This window comes from Erigeron canadensis, chromosome 5 (assembly GCF_010389155.1).
Source record: "Erigeron canadensis isolate Cc75 chromosome 5, C_canadensis_v1, whole genome shotgun sequence".
Lineage (NCBI taxonomy): Eukaryota > Viridiplantae > Streptophyta > Magnoliopsida > Asterales > Asteraceae > Erigeron > Erigeron canadensis.
In genome coordinates, this window is record NC_057765.1 from 42,801,681 (window position 1) to 42,821,050 (window position 19,370).

Genomic DNA, 19,370 nt, shown 5'->3' on the forward strand with positions numbered 1-19,370 from the left:
GGCCCCACTCCACTTTCTCTTTCCTCGAGCTTCCTTCCCCGTTTTCTTCTTTCTGTTCCCCACCCCGACCCCCTGGCGGCGGTGTTCCCAGGCGGGGCCGGGGTTCACCGATCACCACACCACTTCCACTCCCACTCCCCTTAGTGAGTTCAAGCTATGCTTGTTCGTTCCCCTTTCGTTCTGACACGTTTCATCCAACAATTATGTGCGTTATGAAATTTCACAATTCATATATAACAATTTAGATAATACAACTTTTGTTATGATTCGTTTATACTATTATCAAGAATGTTTCAGTTTCAACATATTCTCATATAGTTTAGAAAACATATTCGCCATGATTATTTACTTGTAAAAATCTTACTTTTCTAAATAAAACTCATATCCCATATGAAAGGCCATAATTTCCATACAAGTAATCCCCCTATTTATATACATTATTCCCTATTCGATGAAGTGCTACTTATGAGAGAGCCGTTAGTGCACGTAGAGTGATATTGTGATAATCTCAACAGGCAGGAAATGTAAAAGAAATCAAAAAGGCATACAAGTTTATGTTTGTATCGTTTGGAGTAATTTTTAATGGCCAACAAGCAAGAAATGTATAGGCAAGCAAAAAAAGGCATACAAGTTTAATTCTACCAGCATTAGAGTTTGTGGTTACATGATAAACAAAGTATCCCATCACATTACACTTTAAAATATCCGTTTTCAGACGGTTCAAATCAATCTTGAATGCATATATATCTATATATATAATTAGAAAAAAAGACACTTTATTTAATGAACATATGAAACTTTTATAACAAAAACCATTATTTAAAGGTAGTGTCTTTAGATTCTCATGTTTCATTCATTTCTCAAAATCTTCATATATGGTTTTAAATCAAAATGACATTTTGTTCAAAGTGACATTTGTTCTATAACCGCTTTTAAGTTTAGTATATATTGACCCAGTGAAAAGGTCTTAAACATGATTTTTTTTTTTTATATATATATTTTTTAACAGCTTTAACATGGATTATTAAGTATGATAACCTTTTTAAATATATTTGTTTTAATTTAATTGGTTAAATTCACATCACACGGATCGCCAAAATGTCTTGACATGGTCTGGGAGCTTTGATACGTCTTTGTGAACATTTGTTGTGTATTATTAGCCAAAACAACTTCACATATATAGATGAATAATACAAGGAAAGTTATGAACGTCGATAACCAATTTTGTGCTTAATATTAACCAAATAAAAAGAAGAAAAAAAAAAAACTTTTCATTGACCAAAACAATTCAGTTCGATCACATGCATCAACAAAGTAGAAAGGTAAGTTATATTGAGCAAAACAATTTCACATGTATCACTAACACATAGAATACAATCCGATGATCACCTAAAATAGAAACTTTCTATGTCTAAAATTGAAAACCCTTCTTAATACGTTAAATAGATTGACTAGTAAAACTATAGATATAATGTATAATATGTGATAGTAATGAAAAGAATGTTGGTTTATGTGAAAATTATAAAAACTACCTTCTCAAAATCAATACAAAATTATTCAAATAGGAGCTATAAAATGTGTCCATCGAAAATGAAATATGATAAAAGGACCACCGTTTGAGAAATTGGAACCCCTGCAGTGTGCTTAGCTAGCACTTTTACGAGTATTCGACTATAAAAAGAATATAATAGACTAAAGACAACCCATATGCCAACAACTTATGACTACAAGCAAATTACATAACTCCATAGACCAGTATAATGTATCCGTTTGTTCGCAACTCTTTCGCATCAGAAGGAGATTACCAGATGTTGATGTCATGATTATATCTGGTGGGAGTGTCGGACAGAGACGGAACTCGAAATTTTTATATAAGGGGGCAATTTTAAAAGTTGTTTTTCATACTTATAAGAGTCGTATCCAATGATATAAAAAAATTAGGCCCTAGCTCGGCAATAGAAAATGGACCCTCAAAAGATATTTGTTCCTCACGCCGTGTGTAAAACTCATATTTAAAAACTACAAATTTTTTTTAATATATATAGACCACATATGACGGACAAAGTCTTATTAAATAAAAACGTGAACCATAATGCATAGTATCCAAAAAATATATCTTTTTATGAAATAACTAGTTTATATATATCTTTTTTACATAGCTATTATGATTATTATATTAATGTATCACACTTTTGCATACCCAAACAAAGAAAGTTTTTTTTTAATAGCTTTTTTCATTTTTTCGATTAAAAATTAAACAACTCAAGTTTTTTATTATCCCAATGGAAAATATCTATCTCATAATTAATATTTTGATGAGCAATGACTTTCAAAAAATATGCATATGATAACGAAGATAATATTTGTATGTATGCCTATTTATTTTTCCTTATCTTTTAAAAAAAATTACAAATATACCATTTTAGAAATTTATATTGTACCAAAATTGGAATGGGGACGGCTGACCCCGCTGCCCCCATAATGTATCCGTCCCTGGTGTCAGATGGAAGATTGGACAGAAGTGGCTGTGGAGATTTATGTTTGGAGGTGGTTGATTAGTGATCACTACAAAAAATATTGCATTTGTTCATACTTTTTAGTGAGTGTGAACAAATTAAAAAATTTCGTCACGATTTTTTGTGTGTAATAATATATAGAAATTTTTCCACACTACAAAGTGTGTAGAAATTAAAGTTCACACTTTTTAGTGTGGACTTTCATAATTTTTTGTAACACCTCATTTGTTTACGGTAACTAAAAAGTTAGCGTGGACAAATTAGGTGTTACAAAATAATTATGAAAGTTCACAGTAAAAAGTGTCTACACATGTTTTAGTGTGAAGAAATTTCTACCCACTTTTATTTATATATATTTTTACAAAAAAAAAAATGTGACAGAAATAATTTGTTCACATTCACTAAAAGTGTGAACAAATGCAATATCATTTGTAGTGTGAACAAATGCAATATTATTTGTAGTGGATGAAGGTACTACCGTTGTGCAGATCAAGATTGGTGAAGACGATTAAAACAATACCAAGGGTATAATTGTCTTTAAAATGATAATTTATGCCTATGAATAATTTGATCGTGTATAAATAAAATTAATAGAGAATAAATGGATAACTTAATTTTTAAGGTTATTTGAAAGATTAGTAGGCTATTTTTCAGGATTATATTTCATTTTCTTATAAATTTTTTTTTACTTTTATTATGAAACGGCTTTTTAATATCTATTATTAGTATTAAATTTTTTAGATGAAACGGTTTTTATTTAATATCGACTAGTATTTAAATACTTATTAAATGAAACAACTTTTGCAACATAGATATATTGATACGAGATGGGTACCCGCGCAATGCGGCGGTGGTAGTAATGATGTGGTTATTAATCTAAAAGTAATTGACATAAATGTTACTGTAGTTATTTTATGGTTAATAGATGTATCTTTTGTAAATAACTTTAGCAAGAATATTATAGAGATATTAGGTGAAAATATTTAAATTAATTAATAAAGGAGATAGATAATTTGGATAAATATGTGTGTAAAATATTTTAGGGATATTTGGTAGATTTAGTGTGTGAGTTATGAATGTGTTGAAAATTAAGGGTATTTAAGGTATTTTAAAGGTAGAGAGTTGAAAAGAGAGAATGATAGTTTATTTATTAAGTAGTATAGATTGATATTTGTGAAGTATTGGTTATAAATCTCGAGAATCAACTTGAAAGATTACAACATAACTTCAAATATATTTTTGGTGGCCTTTAAAGATTTTGAGATAATAAAAACAATAATGAAAAATATTATGTGGTTTTTATTTGTTTACATATTGTTTACATATTTTATGAAACGGAATTGCTGGTCCAGCTGAAGAACTTTGCAAGAATGTTGGTAATGTGATTATTAAATCTTAATTTATTCCACGTAATTTCCCATATTATATATATAATTTTCTTTTAGTGTTCCATTCTTTTTAAATGTGGGATTTTTTAAATTATGTATTGGATCACATGTATTTTTGTTCATTCACATGTAAAATGTTATTAATATTATATATATATGTTGTAGAAGAAAACTTTTTTGAAAACCTGATATATAGCTGTGTGAACGAAAACGTGACATTAACCTTCACTAGTTCACAAAACACGAATTTGAAGGTTTTTAGAGAAGTTTCCTTACAACATATATATATATATACATAAATGTCAAGATTATAGTGGCACTTGAATTCTATTAATAATAAACTTAAAAAAATAATGAGTTAAACCTGTGACTTGCAAACTAACCATCTATGTTCGTTCTTTAGTTTACCTTTTCAATAGTGAGTTGTGATATCCTTTTTTCCGATTAAAACATTAGGTCTTAAAAAAAGGTTAATGTGTTATTGTGTTTGTATGGAAATCATTGCAAGATTGTATTCCTACATATACTAATCTCGTTGCTAGAGGTATTGACGTTGGAACCTTGAGAGATGCCTTATTGTTCATACGTTTAAAAATCGTTTGTTAGTGAAGGAGACTAGAAGAATGATTAGTGCATGTTATTTCTCTCGTTTCCCCCAAGGAAATTTTGTCATGGTTTGAGTATTGTTCTAAGATCTGCTAGTATTCAGGAAACCATATTCTCAATTTGGTGATGGTATATATATTTAAAAGGTTAGGAACCATTTGTTAGAAATAAACATGATTTGTATTGTCATTGAATGAAAGGGTTCCAAAAACGAGGTAATGGATTAATAATGGAGTGAAAGAATTCGGCAATGACTAGAGCCGAAATTAGGGAGAGAAACCACACGAAATAGTTGCGTTAATTAGAAGGTTAAAATGAAGCATATGAGTATCTATTTATAATAAGAGAATTCACAGTTTTAACCTTGGTATTTAATGTGTGTGTTAATGTGTTATCAGTAAGTTCCAATTACCTAATGAGAAACCCTATAATATGTTTTTAAGAATAAATACGTCCATCATATATTTACTAACATATGGATTTCAGTGATCGTCAATTATCATATCACGAATGAAAACGATTAGTGACAGTCACATTGAATGCGGTTCCAACACAATTCAGTCCATGACGATCTCTGAGGAAGCCTAGCGATTTGTTAAACTCTTGTGGTGTCTTCTTATTTTCTTTGGATAAGGAATCGTGACAAGAAACTTCACTCTATATGGCTTGACTGGATCGTCAATCCGATTCCTCTATGACGTCAACGTTGACCTCTCCTGTATTTTTTTTGGTTGCCGCAAGTTTTTAGAAGGTGGTGTTCCTTTGTCTGTATAGTCGTTGTAACTTGCTTCATACCACCACCCGCTCAGTGGCTTGTTTGGAAGTCCAACAAAAACATTACGGAGTGAACACCACAAGGGGGATGAGACTTGAGTAATACCGTCACCAAGTAATCACATGGACACACAAATGATCATTGCATGTGGTAGCTTTAAAACTTGCCGAAAGACAAGTAGTAAATCTATATCATGTGATCCATATGCGAGGATGATGTTTCGCATTACGATGTAATCTTTGGTTATCGAAATGAATATATGAGATGTCAGGGTCCCACCCACCTAACCTTATTTCCAATATATATACCATTTTAGTTCAAGCAAGGATGTTTTCCATATTCAGAAAATGATGTCAACACCTAAGCAAAAGTGCAAATGTACAAAAAATGGGTCCGCAGTAACAACATTTCTCAAACTCAATACAAAATTATACAAATAAAAGCCATAAAATGTGTCCATCGAAAGTGACATGTGATACAAAGGAGGTTTGGGAAATTAGAACCCCTGCAGTGTGCTTAGCTAGCACTTTTATGAATATTCAACTATAAAAAGAAACATAATAGACTAAAGACAACCCATATGCCAACAACTTATGACTAGGAGCAAATTACATAACTCCATAGACCAGTATAAGCTTCTTATTAAAAGGTAACCAATAATGTACCCATCCCCGCTCATTCGTAATAGACGTCCACACCATTGGGCGTTACTCGTCCATTGTTCGTCATGTGTAAAAGTGTGTTGTACAAGTTTCTTTGTAAAATGTTTGTGAACTATATAATGCCTCTTCAAATAAAACCTTACAATAAATTAATCATTTCTACACACTTTATTCTATACACTTTTGAAAAGTGTGTAAAATTTTGTTTAAAACTTCACACTTAAAAATGTGTACAAAATATTCTACATTAAAAAACGTGAAAAAAGCTATAAGCTTCACATTTAAAAGTTTGAAGAAAAATATTCACATTAATAAGTGTGTACAAATTTTATACTTTACACACTTATAAGTGTGGAGATCATTTATTCGCGGACGATTTCTTCGCACTTGTGTAAAAATTACATGTGAAGAAATAATTTTTATAGTGCGTAAAAATCACCCGCGAAAAAATTATCTTTACATTTAAAAGTGCTTACAAATCTAATATTTTACACACTTGTTAGTGTGTAAAAATTTTCTTCGCACTTTTAAATGTGAAACTTGTAGATTTTTTTACATTTTTTAGTGTAAACTATTTGTACACATTTTTAAGTGCGAACAACTTAGGAAATTTTTTTGCATTTTTAAAAAGTGGTGGGTACAAACGACAAATTTTTTGTAGTGAACATTATGTGTTAAATTAAGAATTGTAGATGTTGACTAGTAATTATTTAATTACTTTTAGATGAAACGGTTCTTAAAATCAGCTGGTATATTTAATTATTTTTAGATGAAACGGTTTTTACCATGAAATCTTAGTAACCCTTCATTTAATTAGGAAAGTATTGGTTATAAATACCAAGTAGTAAAATGTTACAACATAACTTTACTTTAAAGAGTTTGCAACTGATAATGAAGAATATCATGTGGTTTCTTTTTGTTTCCATGTTGTTTACAAATATTATGAACGGAATTGCTACTTTCCCGGAAGAATTTTGCAAGAACATTGGTAATAATTTTATAAAATCTTATTTTATTTAACTCAATTTCTCATACATTTAATATATTTAGATGTCAGAAAAGAAACATACGTACTAAATAACCAACAAACTATGGTTATTAGCTACGAGTGTTTATAAAATATTTATTTTTTTTATTTTTTATTGTTATACAGATGATAATGCACGAACTTATGTTTATGATTTTGCACCAAATCCTTGCATACTTCATGCTTGTGCTAAGATGTGCATGGATCACCCGTCTAAAGGTGAAGATTTACCATATCACCAATGTGATAAAACTTTTTGTGTTTGTTGTATAGTTGGTTGAAATGTTAATACTTAACTATGTAGTTCAAAATTATATTTACTAAAATAACATTTACATTTACATAACTGACAAGTTTATAATGATACTTGAATTCTAAAAAAAAAAAAAAAAAGTCCAACTTATTCCACTCTAATTTTAAGCACAAATAATTAAAGTTCTGGTAATTGTGGCCTTCTCCATCAACTCAATTATTTCTAACTTACATGATAAACTTAATGAATTAATTTACGACTCATATCCCTTAATTCTTAAAAAATTACGTAGTTTGTTTTACATCAATTACGTTTATGTCAATAACCTACACTACTCGTTGTAGCTACCACCACTTCACAACCGCCCAGTGGCGGATCTTGAAAGCCTTAACGGTGGGGGCCAAAAAAGTTTTTTTTTGACAGCTTTGTATCTGAGTATTATATTAGGGTCATGTTTACTAATTTGGATCAGATTAATTTAATTAATACTAATAATCCAAGTTTTTCATTCAAATTACCAATACATAGTTTCTAACAAACAAAAAACTACATATACTTGTGAAAATACTAAGACAAAAGGAGTGTACTAAACACTAGAGTTACAAGTTTATATTACGATCTTTAAGCTCTTTGAACAAATCTATTATCCAACTCATGTATTTATATATCCAATGTAGCTGTAAACAAATTCACTCGGTAGTAATGTTCAAATGTAACATGAAAGTATTTTTACGAGGCCGAAATCGAGTAGATGTATATGGAGCTTTTATATCCGACATCTCTACTTGATATAAAAAGGTCACTTCGTCAAGTAAAGAATTAAATTCATTATTTCTGTACCTATTTAGACTCGCCTTAGTTGTTAAAACTAAAAAAAAAAGAAAAGGATAAAGACAATGCCTAAAACATAAAAATTATTGATGGGCTAAGTGAACCGTAGATTATAAAAACTAAAAAAGTAAAATTTATTGGACTATTAAATTCATTAAACATATCAAAAAAAATCTGTAAAAATAATCCCTGAGGGCCGACTTAATATACATAAATTTTTTCGAACAAAATACGGGTATACTAGCACTACTAATCGAAAAAACGGTGATGACCCCCACGGACCCCAATATAAAACCGCCATTACTGCCGCCGCTACCACACTATTGTCACCATATCGTGTGAGCCTCTAGTTAGATATAAACTAGCCTCACCATTTATGTTCACTTCGTTCCTCGGTTGATTTAATTAATTTTTTTTATAGCGGGGGTTATATATGATAATTTTTTATTAGAAGAAAGCGAATAATGAACAGTAACGATGAACAGTAAATCAGGTTGATAGGTAGTTGCGCAACTACCTGCTTGTTGTTTTTTTTTTTTTTTAAGTTTGTCTTTTTACTTTTTGTTACATAACTTTAATTTTTTTACTTTTGACACAAAAGTTTTGTTTTACTTAGTTTTTAAACTTTCACCTTTCTAACTTTTGCCACGAAAGTTTCATTCTCTTTACTTTTTATAACATAAATTTATTAAAGTTTCGTCCCTTTTATTTGATGCCACATTGCTTTCGTTTCTTTCACTTTTCGCAAGAAAGTTTTGTTTTATTTACTTTTTATATATACTTTTATTTTTCTAACTTTTATCACGAAAGTTTCATTATCTTACTTTTCACCACATAACTTTTTTTCTTTACTTTTTATCAAGTACACGAAACTTTTAACTTTTTTACTTTTTGTCTGCTTTATTTACTTTTTAAACTTTCATTTTTCTAACTTTTGACACGAAAGTTTAATTATTTTTACATTACTAAAGTTTTCACCCTTTTACTTTTGTCACAGGTACCACTTTCGCTTCTTTTACTTTTCGCACAAAAGTTTTATTTTTGTTTTTTACTTTTTATACTTTTATTTTTCTGTTTTTTGCCAGGAAGGTTTCATTATCTTACTTTTCACCATATAAATTTGTTTTTTTAGTTTTCGACAAGCTTTTTTCCATTCCTGGCATGCAACTTTTAACCTTTTTACTTTTTGTCGTCTAACTTTATTTCTTTTACTTAATTTACTTTTAAAAATTTCATTTTTCTAACTTTTGCCACGAAAGTTTAGTGTCTTCAATTTTTATCACATATATTCTTTAATTACCATGATGTAACACCCCGAGTTAGGCTCGAAATGCACCGAAAGCATGACACAAGATGGAATTACCGTAGAACGAAACTATATGAAATTAAAAGGATTCCGTGAACCCAACAATTTAGTTATAAAGTCACAAAAGCATAAGGAGCATACAACCATCAAGAGTTTTGCAAAAATGATATCAAAAGATGGCTTATGATCCTAAGCGAGTCCCATCAATGGGAAATGAATCACGGATCCATGGTCATAGTCCAACTTCTAGCAATGCAATCAAGCTCTAGGGTTATCTTGGTTACCTGAAAAGTGTACTAAACAATGTCAACACTAGGTTGGTGAGTTCGTAGGAAAGAAGGAACAAGAACACGTACCAAAGCCATCCATCACATACACAAACATAAAGAACAAGAATTTAGACATCAATTAAGTATCTAACATGACCAATGATCTCACACTTGCACACAATGTCCCGCAATTGTTCTCATGTCATCCATAATTGTCATCAAGTACGTATCGTACCCGTATAATGTCATCAAGCACTAAAAGTGCCCGTTTGTATTGTCATCATGCCCCTCATTTGCATTCATTGCACATATATTGATCATCATGACCATCATTGTCCACACACATAACCACTCCATGTGTATATACATCGTATGATACTACTTTTGAAAGGCCTTTGATGTTCATATATAGGGTCACCCGCAGCCTTCCCACCACATCTCCAACCTTTCAAAGGCATTATCATCCTCCATATATACCCAACTATCCTAAACAAACTCATAATACATACACAAGTAATCATACAACGAATCACATATCGGCACATCAACAAAACCATCGCACAACATGTAAATCACAAATGTCGTCCTGCACGAAGTACACTTTTCAGCCCGACTCTTAAAAGAGTAAGGGAAGCTACGAAAACTCACATTGATTGGCAAAAGGAGTGAATCTCTAATTAAAGTTGTCCAACAATCGTCAAATGCCCACAACCTAACAATACGTGTCACAATACAAGTCAAGGTCAACACTAGTTATACAATACCACAACTTCCCCCAAGGTGTTTTAGAAGTGATTCGAGGCATTCAAACGACAAATAAAGGGTTTTGGTTAAACACGGTTCAATGACTTAGCACCAAAATTTGACATGAAAATCAAAGTGTTTAGAAATGTGTTTAATCAATTTTGTAGACCTTAGGATGTTAGTATAAGACCATTAAACAAGTTTTGGATCATTAAAAGTCGACCGATAACCGAACGAAAAGTTGGGGAAGGAACAGAAAGACTGCGGCCGCTCGCACGGTCGGCCGTGTGAGCATCTGTGTTATGGGAAAACTGCAGCCAGAAGCACTGGGCGTCTGTCTGAGCGGCCGTGCTCCTACTGGCAGATTTTTGACTCCAAGATCGACTAAGGAAACTCCAAAACACATTTTTATGCATAAATCACCATATTTTAACATCATTGAACATAACCCATATCATAATCTTGTCCCAAAACATCAAATCCATCATTAAATCCTTACAAATCAACCCAAAACCCTAATGAAACCCTAATCCATTTTGACTCGATTTGTGACCCGAAAACACTTTGTTATAACTAGAAACAAGTTTATAAGTAAGAAATGATGAATTTGAGATAGAAAACACTTACCAAAAGTTCCACAAGCAACCAAACCCGAATTTGACCTAAATGGAGCTTTTTCTTGCACTTGAAACCTTGAATATTTTTTTATGCTAAAATGATGATAAGGATGATGATTTTGTTATGATTTCTACTTGAACACCATTAAATTTGTGAATTAAATTAGAGAGAGATTGAGAGCTTGAGCGTGTGTGATTGTAAGTAAATAAGAAAGAGAAAGAGATGGAGAAATGGGTGGGGAAAAAGGGATAGGGTTGGGTTAACTTGGGTGGGTCATGGGTTGGGCACAACCCATGGGTAGGATCCATTTACATTTTGCTAGTTAGCTTGAATGTCATCTAAGTGAAAAATCGATTAGCACCTATTAATAATCTCGACTAGCACATAATTCTCAACTTGAACAATAAATTGGCCCATATGAACACATTGCACTCAATTGAACCTTAAATTGCACTAGAACATATATTGATTAACTAACACTTAGTCAAAAATACACATAGTCAAAGAGTCAAGAACCACATTTGTTACACATGAGTTGTAAATTTCACGTGTCATTACCTTTTTCAGGGCATCGCCCACACATTGTGGGATGACCGGTGCTTTCGTTGTCTTCTTCTGCTTTTATCACGTATCTACCATTATTGCAGAGCATTGAATTATACTAGTTACGTCTTAAAAGTGAATATACATATCTCTTGGCCATTTTGTAGTTCAAACAATGATGTTTTTGATATCCAACAAATTATATTAAAAACTAACAAAAGTGTAAAAGTTAGCAAAATAGTGGTCCTTGTTCTGTCAAAGCTATATTGATTGGTTTTCATGTGATCATTCAATTTTTTTTTTCTTTCTATTTCTATACGTTTTAGATCTTATAATTGCTTCTCCTCTTTTAAGTAATTTTGTCTTTTATGTTCTTCGATCATTTCTTTTTAAGAGTATATGGCCAAGTGTGGTTCATATACATGTCAAAAATACATTTCATCTCAACCAACACAATTTGATTATGAAAAGTTTTGATGCAAAGGGTGTCACTTCGAATAATTAACTAGCGCCGTTGAAGAATGATTTTGTGACTTTTATACCGTGTGATATTTCGTACAAGTATGTATAGGAGTTAGATTTCAGTTTTAGAGAGGTGAATGGACTATGGAGTTAACACAAACAAACAATCAAATAGTCTTTGGCTTTCTTATTAATTTTTTTTCTTTCACATTTTTCTTTTTTGAAATGTGAAGTACTGAAGTATATATTACAAGTAACCAACAAAAATGGAGCGCTATATATTTACAATAAGACTTCAAAGTTCAAACTGGTAGATATGCCCATATATATACCACATAAGAAGCCAAAGCTATACAGATTACAATTCCTATTCTGGAAAAACCATATTCATTTTGAAAACAACTAGCACTTGAACTTTATTATTCTACTTGTGGCTTTCGTATTTTGTGTAGGTTAGGATGATCATATGGTAATAAAGTTATATGCATGTTAATAGAATGTTATGAACTTATTGGTTTCATTCGTTCACAAAAATAGTAGTATATTTTATGCTCTTCTTGTGAACACAAGTCTAAAGATCGACTAATTATGTGATGTCATTATTGTCTTAAAAGTATAAAACTGATCATTAAACTAGTAAAAAGAAAGTAACCATTTACAATATTTTATACGAGTATATGGTGATTTACCTGTCAAATCTGACCTCGATCAGTTACGTTAGAGAACCAAGGGTAAAAAATTACTACGTATACAGTAGATACATGCATGCATGTTTACACGAATATTGGTAAAATAACAAACATCTCTACATTATATAAATTTCACTTTAAAATTTGTTAGTTATTGCCTATGTGGCATGCTTAAAAATACAAGAAAGCCCAAAAATTATTACAATATTGCTCCTTGGAAGGTCTACGGATTAGTTATGCTTTTAAGAAGTTCAAATTTTCGAAAATTTGAATGTGTAACCATTCGTGTATTGCTTGTGGCGGTTACTTCCTTGCATGTCTATGTCTATATAAGGTCACTTCTATTCAGTTTTAAGACATTTCAAAATGTAAACACATAACAGATCAATTTTTGCATGGCTTCACTAAACCATGTTTCAATTAGAAATTTGCGTCCAAATAATACGCCATGTACGATAACGGTTAGAATTTTGCGGCTATGGAAGCAACCTTTATATGGAGATGTTAATAACATAGGTAGTATTGAGATGATCCTGATGGACGAACATATAAGTATTCATTTTTTGTGAATTTTTCTTTTTTGATTAGATTACTTTTTAACATAACTTTTTTTCGAATTTATAACTAGCTTTTTAACATTCTAATGTATAAACATTTTCATTTTGACAGTTTGTTAAAGTGGTTGTTGTTGCAGCAATCGGTTTTATTCCAACCGACCAGTTATGGTATTCAATGGAATGTGTGAACTGTTCTTAAGAAGTTAAGTTAACCGATCTCTACATGGATGAAGTCGACATTATTGATGCTTTAAGGGACAACAAAATGTGGATTTGTTGTTCATGTAACAAGGAAGGAGTTCTCATCAATCCTAGGTATATATTTATATTTCATATTAAAACTCTATAATCATTAAGTTGTGTGGTAAAATTGTATCTCTATTTTTTTTTTTTTTTTGGTAGGTTTAATGTGCAAGTTAGGATTGTAGATGCCACTGGTGCTATTGGAGTTAAAATTAATGATCAACAAATTTCAAATCTTATACAAAGAACAGCCTATCAAATTTGTGATGAAAATTATAAGGTATATTTGGTTTATTTTAGTGCTAACTGCTAAATAAGACTTTTTTTGTGCATTTTAAGTCAATATTTTTTTTTAAATGGTCATTAGTTGTAATAGGAGTACATTTACTTCGCTACATGCATGCTTGAACTGGTGTTAAAGAAATTATTTAAGGTTATAGCGCATCCACGCGGGTCTATATATCAAAGTGGGGGAAAATTCATAATACCTATCACATTCAGGTAACCAACATAATCCTTCTTATATGCGCCTACTATGGGCAATCAATTTTATAATTTCTCTCCGGCATGCAATGTACGCGTTTTAAACCCTCGTGTATCATTAATAAATCCCAAGGTATATCTAGCATTCTTCTTCTTTAAATTAATCGACTCATAAGAATATTTTTATTATGTCCAACTGAGTTATATTTATTCATTGATACAATCTTAAAATAAAGTTTAAGAAAGATTATTTAGGATTGTCCGTGCATCGTACGGGTCTAAGCACTAGTATAATTATAAAACAACATATCCAGTTAAAGACAACATACATATATGTATATAGCCATAACGTAATAAATAACATATGAAATTAATATTTAAAACAAATCATCAATCGCTTAGTAACTGTTTAATTACTTTTACAACTTACATGTGTAAAAGTGTGTTGTACAAGTTTCTTGGTAAAATGTTTGTGAACTATATAATTCCTCTTCAAATAAAACCACTACAATAAATTAATCATTTCTACACACTTTATTCTATACACTTTTGAAAAGTGTGTAAAAATTTTGTTGAAAACTTCACACTTAAAAATGTGTACAAAATAGTCTACATTAAAAAACGTGAATAAAGCTACAAGCTTCACATTTAAAAGTGTGAAGAAAAATATTCACACTAATAATTGTGTACAAATTTTATACTTTACACACTTATAAGTGTGGAGATCATTTCTTCGCGGACGATTTCTTCGCACTTATGTAAAAATTACATGTGAAGAAATAATTTTTATAGTGCGTAAAAATCACCCGCGAAAAAATTATCTTTACATTTAAAAGTGCATACAAATCTAATATTTTACACACTTGTTAGTGTGTAAAAATTTTCTTCGCACTTTTAAATGTGAAACTTGTAACTTTTTTCACACTTTTTAGTGTAAACTATTTGTACACATTTTTAAGTGCGAACAACTTAGGAAAATTTTTCGCATTTTTAAAAAGTGGTGGGTACAAACGACAAATTTTTTATAGCGAACATGATGTGTTAAATTAAAAATTGTAGATGTTGACTAGTATTTAATTACTTTTAGATGAAACAGTTCTTAAAATTAGCTGGTATATTTAGTTATTGGGAAATGCTAAATACAGCCCTAAGAGCTGTATTTAACGTGCATAAAAAAACTTGTACCTTTCATATTAAAAGTCCATCCCCTGATTTTCATGGTAAATGTACAAACAATTTATGCACCTTAAACACAGCCCTAAAGGCTGTATTTAGCAAACCCTATAATTATTTTTAGATGAAACGGTTTTTACCATGAAATCTTAGTAACCCTTCATTTAATTAGAAAAGTATTGGTTATAAATGCCAAGTAGTAAAATGTTACAACATAACTTTACTTTAAAGAGTTTGCAACTAATAATGAAGAATATCATGTGGTTTCTTTTTGTTTCCATGTTGTTTACAAATATTATGAACGGAATTGCTACTTCCCCGGAAGAATTTTGCAAGAACATTGGTAATATTTTTATAAAATCTTATTTTATTTAACTCAATTTCTCATACATTTAATATATTTAGATGTCAGAAAAGAAACATACGTACTAAATAACCAACAAACTATGGTTATTGACTACGAGTGTTTATATAATATTTAATGTTTTGTCCTTTTTTTTATTGTTAAACAGATGATAATGCACGAACTTATGTTTATGATTTTGCACCAAATCCTTGCATACTTCATGCTTGTGCTAAGATGTGCATGGATCACCCGTCTAAAGGTGAAGATTTACCATATCACCAATGTGATAAAACTTTTTGTGTTTGTTGTATAGTTGGTTGAAATGTTAATACTTAACTATGTAGTTCAAAATTATATTTACTAAAATAACATTTACATTTACATAACTGACAAGTTTATAATGATACTTGAATTCTAAAAAAAAAAAAAAAAAGTCCAACTTATTCCACTCTAATTTTAAGCACAAATAATTAAAGTTCTGGTAATTGTGGCCTTCTCCATCAACTCAATTATTTCTAACTTACATGATAAACTTAATGAATTAATTTACGACTCATATCCCTTAACTCTTAAAAAATTACGTAGTTTGTTTTACATCAATTACGTTTATGTCAATAACCTACACTACTCGTTGTAGCTACCACCACTTCACTGCCGTCCAGTGGCGGATCTTGAAAGCCTTAACGGTGGGGGCCAAAAAAAAAATTTTTTATCATCTTTGTATCCGAGTATTATATTAGGGTCATGTTAATAATCATTACCCCAAACCCCACCTACCCACCCAAAAAGACTTCCAGATGACATCCAGTTTGTTATTCATAATAGCAACAGCTTCGAAAAACGATTAAAAGTATGTAGCTAGGTAAACTATTTAGGACAGATTCGGGTGACTCCACTACCAATCGATAATTCCATTTAGAAATTAAGACGCCATTCTATTGTGTACCAATTGGGACCCCCAAATATGTGAAAGGGAGCACCCCGGCCTCAACGAAAGTCTATACGTGTCAAGTGTTAATAACCCGTGAGAGTAAAATTAAAGCAACTGAATCAGTTATATATGCCCAAAAACTTTGGACTTTGACATATTGATATTTTAATTAGCCCAGATATCAGGAACAAGCATCATACTGTAGCATTCTGATCACACCTTGTATATTCATACGACGTCATATCCCTCCATATTTTTGAGAACTACTAAATATTGCTAACTTGATTTACTTGAAGACGGTCAAAGTTGTCAAACAGTAGTTACTTTGCACTAGTAAGAAATGGTTATATTTCCACGAGTAGCAATCAGAATTCATACCACAAATCATACATTTAATTTGTGTGATGATCCAAATACAACTGATCGATATGATGCTCGAATAAAATAAAAAGTGTAAAGATACATATGTTCGATCTATTAGGTTATGTTGATCATTTTAAACATCATAAACAACATTATACGTCATGCCTTGAAAATTAATAACAAAAATAACTTAAACGTCACTACCTAGCTAGCATTTGATTAGTAACCAATTAAGCAAAAAAATATTAAATATTGATGAAAGTATGATAGATACCAACTACTGTAATATTTAGTGGATGGAATTAAAATCAAAATTATTATTAATCGCAAACTGTTAACTTACAAATTACATGATCCTAACTTCAATTCATATATACTACCATTAAAAGGGAAATCACATCTGAAATATGTATCCTTGTGACTGCCTCTAACGAGGAGTAATCTTCTCAGCTTAACATGCCATTTAAGGTCCCCATAGAGGTGTAGCCACACATGTAATGATTTTCCCTTACTCAAGCGTTTTTGAAACAACGTCATTTGATCATCAGTTAAGTGTGTTTCAAACGCCTTGAACTTGAGTCGCAATAATTGCTCATTTTCAGATATCTGAAATGAGCTGTTAGCGAATGACACTATGGGATTATGCTTAATGATATTAGACGTCAAGTTGAATGTCCCCAAGTCTGGGGACGGGTTGACGTCACCAATTTTTTTTAGTTGAACTCAAAGACTTATATCGGCTTCGAGTGTTACGGTGGTACCGTTTGGTATCCCAAAGTTGACATAATCGACTTGTATGTCAACTTTGGTGATCTCTACGCTACCGTTATTTATTATTAGGTTTATCAAAACTACATAAAGAAAAAAAATAATTGCTGGAAACAGAGAAGGAAGATAATACTACGTGGGGGCATGTTACTTACCCCCGGAACCGCCTCCTCCACTGCAGGAGGGGCTTCGATCTCTAGCGGTTGTCGCCTTTGTTCTACATTTGCAACCGCTTCTTTCTCCTTCATTGGCAGCCATACTTAAGTTTCAAATAATGCTTAGAGATGGGGTAATAATTTGTCTAGATAAGTTTGGGTTTGAATTTTAATGGAAGCTGTATTTACAGATTTACAGATACAGTGTGAGAAAGAAGAAGACTATAATAGCAATGTTTCGATTACTCTTTTGTACTACTAACTCCTTATATTTATATGTGTAAAATGTTTCACTTCTAGATCCTTGATTTCAGAATTTACAATTTTTTACCCCACTTCAAATATACCCAATGTGTTACGTATATAATATAATACACGAACAACCTAATATATAGTTTTCTAACATTATGTTTTTTTATCATAAACTATCAAATTGTCTATTATCAAAGTATCAAGTTATTTAAATTTATACTTTTGAGATTATCAAGTAGTCTACTATCAAGTTCTTTTATTGTTATAGATTCAAACGATTAACTTAACTCATAGTCAATAACTAATTATAATCATCTATTGAATTAATTCTACAGTGTACATATTCTAACATTCCCGAATTTTGCTATATATGTTGTCTTTATATTTTTGATTTATTCTTGTTATATTACATATACGAGTAACTTTTATCATCTGGTTACTCTTTTCGTTAACACTGCAAATTAAATGTGTTTTATCGGATCTTGGAAAGGAGCTCAATTATTATTTTTTATGAATTGAAACATGTTTTACCTGATAGAATAGAATGTGTTCATGTAGCATGTAGGTGACTTTTAAAATGGGTGTCGAGAATCAAAGTCCATCCCAAACCTCGTATTATTCATTAAGTTGGGCTAAATTAAAAAGTTATTGGGCCTTAAAGATCCACCACTCCCTGCCTCTTACTAGAGGTCGCAAAATGTAAGGACTGGGTTGGGCTAGGTGACGGGTCAAAATGGATCTGGGTCAAAATTGGTTCGGGTCAATACGGGCAGCTTTGAAAATCGTATCGATTGGGTTCGAGTTAAAACGGGCATTTGAGTTAGAAACATTGTTATTTGCTTTTATTAGTTGTTCAACACCTAATTCCTACAACCTCAATTTCCATTGATGTTTTTAGGTCCAAAATTTGTCTATAAAAATGCAAAATATATACAATATATATGTATATATTAATTTTAAAAAATCATTTCTAAGTGATGTTTATGATAACAGATAAGCATGTACGATGAGAACCATTTTACTAAACATGTTATTCATTTATTGTTTCATACTTTCATGCGAATGTGATAACTTGACGCATACAGCTGTTGAAAAGCATTGGTTTGACAATTACGTTTATTGTTTTTGATAATAAAACAACAAATTAGAATTTTATTAAATTATTAGATTAGAGAAAAGCAAGAAAAAAATGCATATATAAATACTTTGTACGGTTTAGCACATACTCTATGATATTTACCTCAATTCCAAGCAATTGACCGTGGTTCGACTTCTGACAATCGCATTCCCTTTTTTATATTTTTAGTTTTTGTTTATATCTATGCAAAAGTCATAAATTTTTTAGGCTTTTAGGTCCTGATATTCAGTCCCTCTATTTGTTACAACAATTTTTTGTTTGTAAAAGGTTTG